At 39.3% G+C, this 6864-nt stretch overlaps 1 pseudogene; it reads left to right on the forward strand.

Annotated features, from left to right (window-relative positions):
- Positions 1-5872: 5872 nt before the first annotated feature.
- LOC101645355 lies at positions 5873-6609 on the forward strand (annotated as a pseudogene).
- Positions 6610-6864: the final 255 nt, after the last annotated feature.

Genomic DNA, 6864 nt, shown 5'->3' on the forward strand with positions numbered 1-6864 from the left:
AAGATCGAGTAAAAAGACCCTCTAAGAAACAAATTTTAAAAACTCATATTGTCGACAAGGAGGGAGTCGGAGCAGAGACCCAAAGGCCATCTGTCAACCATGGGACATCCCCTCACAAAGGGGACGCAGGAAAAGGAGGAGTCAATCAGGGTGCAAATAAAGCCGATGAAACGCACAACATTCCTCTAGGTCCTTGAGGCTTCCTCACGCCCCACTATCATGACCCCAGCACTACCTTTCACTGCAGGCTAGACTGGAGAAGAGATAAGAGCTCATGACATGGAATCCAGGAACAGCAATGGGAGTAGCGATACCAGGAGGGCAGAGGGAAGCTGGGGACAGGAGGGGAAGAAGGGGGAACTGATTGCAATGATCGACACATAACTACACACACACACACACACACACACACCCCACCATGGGGATGAACAACAGAAACCACAGGGGAAGGGAGACAGCGGTGTAAGATATGAAAATAATAATAATATGTAATTTATCAAGGGGACACAAAGGGGAGAATGGTGAGGGGGAAGCAAGAGGAGCAGACACCAAGAGTTCAATAGAAAAGAAATGTCTAGAAATTAATGATGGCAACATATGTACAGATGTGCTTGATAAAATTGATGTATGGATTGTTACAAGAGCTGTAAGAGCCCCCAATAAAATGTTTAAAAAACAACAAAAGATAAGATTCCTGGAGTGCCATCCTGCGGAGCATAAAATGAGCCCTCTGAGAAGTAGGAGGAGGGCTCATGACCATCAAAAGCCAGGAGTGGAGCTTGTCCTTTGGGCACATGATCTGTGTGCTACGAACTCCCGGGACCCAGAAGACAGCTTTATCATCAGAGGAGCAACAGTAGCAGATCATGGGGAAACAACCAGAGCATGGGACAGCCCGATGAACTTCCCAACCCATGGACCAAGTGTAAGTGAGGGATTATGTGCCGGAGGCTGACTTGTGGAGTGAGGTGCCTCTGGGCACTTAATTGGGGAAGTTAGAGATTTACTGGCCCTGAAAGTGGAACTGAGTGCCTTCCGGTGGATGCTTACTGGAGTGGGTGCCTCTGGGCACTTCATTCAGGGAGCTTTAGCTAAATAAAAGCCTTTGAGTGGAGGTTTATAGCAGAGTGGTATGCCCTTTGGGCATATTCATTAGCAGATTTGACAGCACTTTCAACAGGTCCTGATACACAACTCAGTGGCTTATTAACTACTTGTTAATTTCCTTAATAAGCCCTTTAATCATGGCTTTTGTGAGACTTTTGTAGCTACTGCAATGGTTATTAGAACCTGGGGATAAAGAACGCAAAGTCAGACAAGGTTCTCATCCATTTTGAATAGCTTTTTGTGAGTGGTGTGTGTTTTCCAAATAACACTTGAAAAGGCACATGTAATTCACATTTCTATTTGATTGAACTGATCTAAATAGTTATTTTAAAGCATAGAACATGGCCATTAAAATAATTAATCAAAAAATACAAAATTATAAATAAATTCTAAATATAAATAATAAAATTAAAAACAAAAATATTTAAAATAAAATGTTAAAATATATTACTTAATAAGTATTTAAAATAATTATTTTAATATCCATGTTATTCAAATAAATTTGCTTACATTCTAGCAATCTGGATATATGCGGATGTTCAATGAAAGGTTCGATTTTAATGAAACCCTCTGTAACCCAATTCTGAGCTTGTTGCCCTGTTTTAATATTTGTAAAAAGAATTATGTGAGACTTTTCTCGGACCTCTCCTAACCTCACAAAGGGGGAAGGAAAATCAAATTCCAGGTCAGCATCACCCAAGACCATCGCTATGAGGCTGAGGTCAGATCTTACCAGTTCTGACACCAACTGTCCTTCCCACAGCACTCTCTACTTTTTAGCTTGATTCTATAATTCACTGCAACGGCCACATAGAGCTCAGAAAATATTCACATGATTTACTAAGAGAGAGAGCAGAGCAGCTGGTGATTTTGAACTGTTGACCTTGCGGTTTAGCAGCCCAAGACCTAATCCACTACACCACCAAGGACTCCTCTAGACTGTAGCTAAAACAGCCATATTAAATAATTCACTGCATTCACCTTGTTGTGCATGCTAAATGATTTAAAACATTTAACTTTTATGATTGCACAGAATATTTAAATAGCATACTGATGTAAAGTTAATTTAGAATTCATAATGCAAGTCTATTTAAAAGGTGCAAAAGCCATGTTACTAAAAAGCTTCATGTCAATCACATTTTGTCCATAAGGTAAACTATTAAAACACCAAAAAACATTGGAAGAACTGGGCAGGTTTGTATGAATGTGAATGTGCATAGGTGTGTGTATAGTGTGTAGCAGGTGGTGGTGAAGGTGAAATTTCAAAATTCTCATGATTAAATATATATATATGCAGTAAGCATATACACACAGATTGCCATTCTGTTTGGTAGGTGAGCAACATTGTACTTGTGATACTGATCAGGTTGAATTGTCTTGACAGGCATTAATAAAAACAAAGACCTAGAAATGAGGTAAAGTAGTGCTAATTGTATTTTGTCTAATTTTAAACCAGTTGGGGCTAGAATATTGGTAAAATTCACAAGGCACTGTTCCAGGGTTTGTAAATTTTTAAAAATTGGCCCAAGATGTATTTTTTCGTATTTCACATTTCTTATTATCACCATTATTTTCATCATAAGATAATTACCATCTGTGGCTTAAGGCCAATTGTTTCAATTTTATTCAAACTGCCTTTTTTCCAGGATAGGTTTCTTTTAATCCCAGATTTCGTTTATTTCATAGTCACTATAACAAAGCACATGAAATGAACGTTTCAAATTCTCATAATAAAGTATCGTCCTGAATTTCATAGGTTCTAAGATGATGTGTATTTTCCCCCAAACCACTTGGTTTCCGGTCCTAAAGTTTGTTTACTGCTATCCAGTGGGATATGCCATGCGCATCCAAAGGTGCAAGGAGGTCACCTGGTCACAGCAGTGCCAACATCCTAAGTAGGCACAGCTGTTGTTAATAGTTTCCAATTCACTCATGTGTTGCTTCCTTACAAACCTAACTCCCACCTTTAAAATTTTTATAATAATAAAAGAATTTATGGATTTCCTCAGAAACCCTCATTATGTCTGGGAAATTTATGTCACTTAGCTCTCTCCTTTATACAAAACAACAGCCATAGCAACAAAGGAAAATAAAGACAAGGGGAACTTTTGCAGCTTATTGCACCTTATCTTACTGTTTCCAGTCTGCTCTGTAGTGTGAAATGAGAATGTTTATTTATTTTATGGTATCAGTCGACGGCTTTTCACAAAACTTTTGAAAAAGATGTTGGTGTATCCCATTGCCTTGCCACATTTTGCCAATACCCAAATAGGTAAAACTGGGACTACAGTTTCAGTAGCATGAAGATAAATAGGTCCACTATCAATTCATGAAGGAGGTACAATTATATCTTTCTTAAGGCGGATGACATTTCACCTTAAATTATGATTATAGCTATTGCTGTTTTTTCCCCTTTGATGTTGTGCAGTACATAACAAATGTAATGAATGGACTATTTTATCCATTTTTATGACTTCTCGTGGCTAAAGACTTGTCTCTGAAAGAATAAATAAACATATTCAATAAGGGTTATATATTATGCACATACTATGTAATATATGAAGTATGTCAAAAGTATGTTATTATATTTAGATGTATATTATTCTTAGATCCTTCTCTCTAGTAGCTAGACGAGTGAAGTGAACCAGAACTTAGATTGGTACAATATGTTCAAATGTGAATTAATAGTTCTATTTTGCATGGGGTGTGTTTTAAAATACAGCCAGGATCTATCCTTAATGTATGGCACATTAAGACCTTTATAGGAGCCTTGGTCGTGTAGTTGTTACCTGTTGGCCTGCTAGGTGAAAGGTTAGAAGTTATCAACCACCAGCAGCTTCTCTGGAAAAACATAGGTTTTCTCCTGTTGTAAAGAGTTACCCAGAGGGGCAGTTCTACCCTGCCCTATAGGGTCAGTATGAATCAGAATGGATTTAGTGGCAGTGAGTTTGAAAGGCCTTTATTTATTTAATCTTAATCATTTTATTGGGGGCTCATACAATTCATCACAATCCATCTATCCATCCATTGTGTCGCGCACATTTGTTGCCATCATCATTCTCAAAACATTTGCTTTCTACTTGAGCCCTTGGTATCAGCTCATTTTTTTCCCTCCCTCCCCGCTGCCCTCACGCTCATGAACCCTTGATAACTTATAAATTATCATTATTTTATCATATCTTACACTGCCCGACATCTCTCTTCACCCACTTTTCTGTTGTCAGTCCCTCGGGGAGGAGGTTATATGTAGATCCTAGTAACCGGTTCTCCCTTTCCACCCCACCTTCCCTTCACCATCCTGGTATCGGCACTCCTGAAGGGATCATCCATCCTGGATTCCCTGTGTTTCCAGTTCCTATCTGTACCAGTGTACATCCTCTGGTCTAGCCAGATTTATAAGGTAGAATTGGGATCATGATAGTGGGGGGAGAGGAAGCATTTAGGAACTAGAGGAAAGTTGTATGTTTCATCGTTGTTACACTGCACCCTGACTGGCTTGTCTCCTCCCTGCGACCCTTCTGTAAGGGGATGTCCAGTTGCCTACAGATGGGTCTTGGGTCCTCAACCTGAACTCCCCCTCATTCACAAAGATTTGATTTTTTTGTTCTTTGATGCCTGATACCTGATCTCTTCGACACCTCATGATCACACAGGCTGGTGTGCTTCTTCCATGGGGGCTTTGCTGCTTCTCAGCTAGATGGCCACTTGTTTACCTTCAAGCCTTTAAAACCCCAGATGCTATATCTTTTTAATGTACATAAAATATTTTTATTGTGCAGCAGAGCTAGGGACACCAAGATTTTGCTTTACTTTTAAACGTGTTTTTGTTTATTTAAAAAAAATATATTGAGTTTCGATGCAAGTTTCAACAGCAAGTTAGGTTGCCCTTAGACAATGTGTATATACATTTAATAATGACATTAGTTACAAATTTCAAATGTGTCAATATTATCATAAAGTGTGTTCTGGTTATTCCATTTGCCCACTTTATCATTGTCCTATCTTTGTGCTAGAATAAATGTGACCTTTGAGACTCTGCAGTTTTTTGTTTTTCCAAAGTAGAACACTGTCCACTGGGAAATACCTTTCATTCTATAGGTCACTCTGCTTTTCTTTTAAATGGTCCTCTCAGGGAGTAGTTTTGGTTCAAAGTTTGAACAGTATTTCAGGTCAATAGTGTTAGGAAATCATCTGGTCTCAGTGGTCCAGTCAATCCACTCATTTTCATGAATTTGAGTTTGTTCTGAACTTTTCTACCATCTTACCCAGGATCATTTAATGTGACTGGAGTCAGATAAATCAATGGAAGTAGCTGGGAACCATCTAGTTTTTCTGGTCTCTGGGTAGATGAGGTCATGTAGGCTATCAGTCTTGTACACTTGTTTCTTTTCTATGATTTTGGGAATCTTACTCCTTTGATTGCTGCAAGTAGACACTATTAATTGTACCTTAGATGGGTGCTCACAGCTTGTAAGACCCTCAGACACTACATACTTTACTAAGAGGTAGGCCGTGATCTTTGGGAATGATACTATGCCCGGTGACTGAGTTTCCCAGGAGACTAAGGTCCTAAGCCTTCACACCTAGAAAACCAATCTTATAATTAAACCTTTTTAAAATTGTTAGTATCATTTCTTGGTGAACTGAAAAATTATTTTCAATATTCACCCTCTCTCCTCTTGGTTTTTGCTTCACATATTTGCTACTAGTAAAAGTGGCCATGTGATCACCATTTGAGCCCACACGCCTCCAGACCTCGGGCACCATGGGGAAGAGGGACAATCGGGTGGCCTCTATGTACCCAATAACAATGGCCAGATCAAGGTCCAGCCCAATCATCAGGGCCAACGATACAAGATTATCTGACTCGACCCAGGCCTACGTGGGAAGAAGTGAAAGAACAGCTAGGAAAGAAAAAGAAGGGCTCCAAGGCATTGGCTGAATTTGAAGACAAAACGAATGAGAACTGGAAGAAAGAACTAGAAAAACACAGGGAGAAACTATTGAGTGGAAATGCGAGCTCATCCAAAAAAAACAACAGAGAAAGAAAAAAGAAAAGAAGGAATCTGGTAGGTCTTCTTCTTCTTCTTCTTCATCAAGCTCTGATTCTTCCAGCAGTTTCCAGAGTCTGCAGATGAGGATGAAAATCAAGGGAAAAGGCGAAAGAAACAGAAGAACCATTCACATAAATCTTCGGAAAGCTCCATATCAGAAACTGATTCAGACAGGAAGGGTAGCTTTCAAAAGAAAAAGAAGTCAAAGGATGCGACTGAGAAAGAAAAGGCTGTGAAAGGACGTGGCAAGACAAGACAACTGTGTCCTGAGGATAAGCCGTTATCATCGGATTCCTTGTCAGAATCAGATGATATTGAGGAGGGACGAGCAAAAAGGAAGAAAATCATTGAAGAACGAGAAAAAGGAAAAACGAAGAAGAAAAAGAAACATAAGCACAATAAGAAAAAGAAAAAGAAGGCGGCTAGTTCGAGTCCTGACTCGCCGTGATGGAGTTACGAAAACCAGGATTCCTGTAAAAAGAAAGTGAAATGTTTAAGGAAATCAACTGTGAGAAATATGACCTATTTACAAAATGCATGAATTTTCTTGTTTTTAAAATTATTCCTAGAATTGTAATAGCCACTCAGACGCTGCTGTGTGAAAGGGCCCTAATTGTTGCCCGCTGCTTGAACATCTTTTGTCTCCTCTGCCAGCCCTCACCAGTTCTGGGAGGTAGGACACTGCAGTGATACTAGTGGTTAA

The sequence above is a fragment of the Echinops telfairi genome, unplaced genomic scaffold (assembly GCF_000313985.2).
Source record: "Echinops telfairi isolate 266 unplaced genomic scaffold, ASM31398v2 ScPeMD7_5592;HRSCAF=6446, whole genome shotgun sequence".
Lineage (NCBI taxonomy): Eukaryota > Metazoa > Chordata > Mammalia > Afrosoricida > Tenrecidae > Echinops > Echinops telfairi.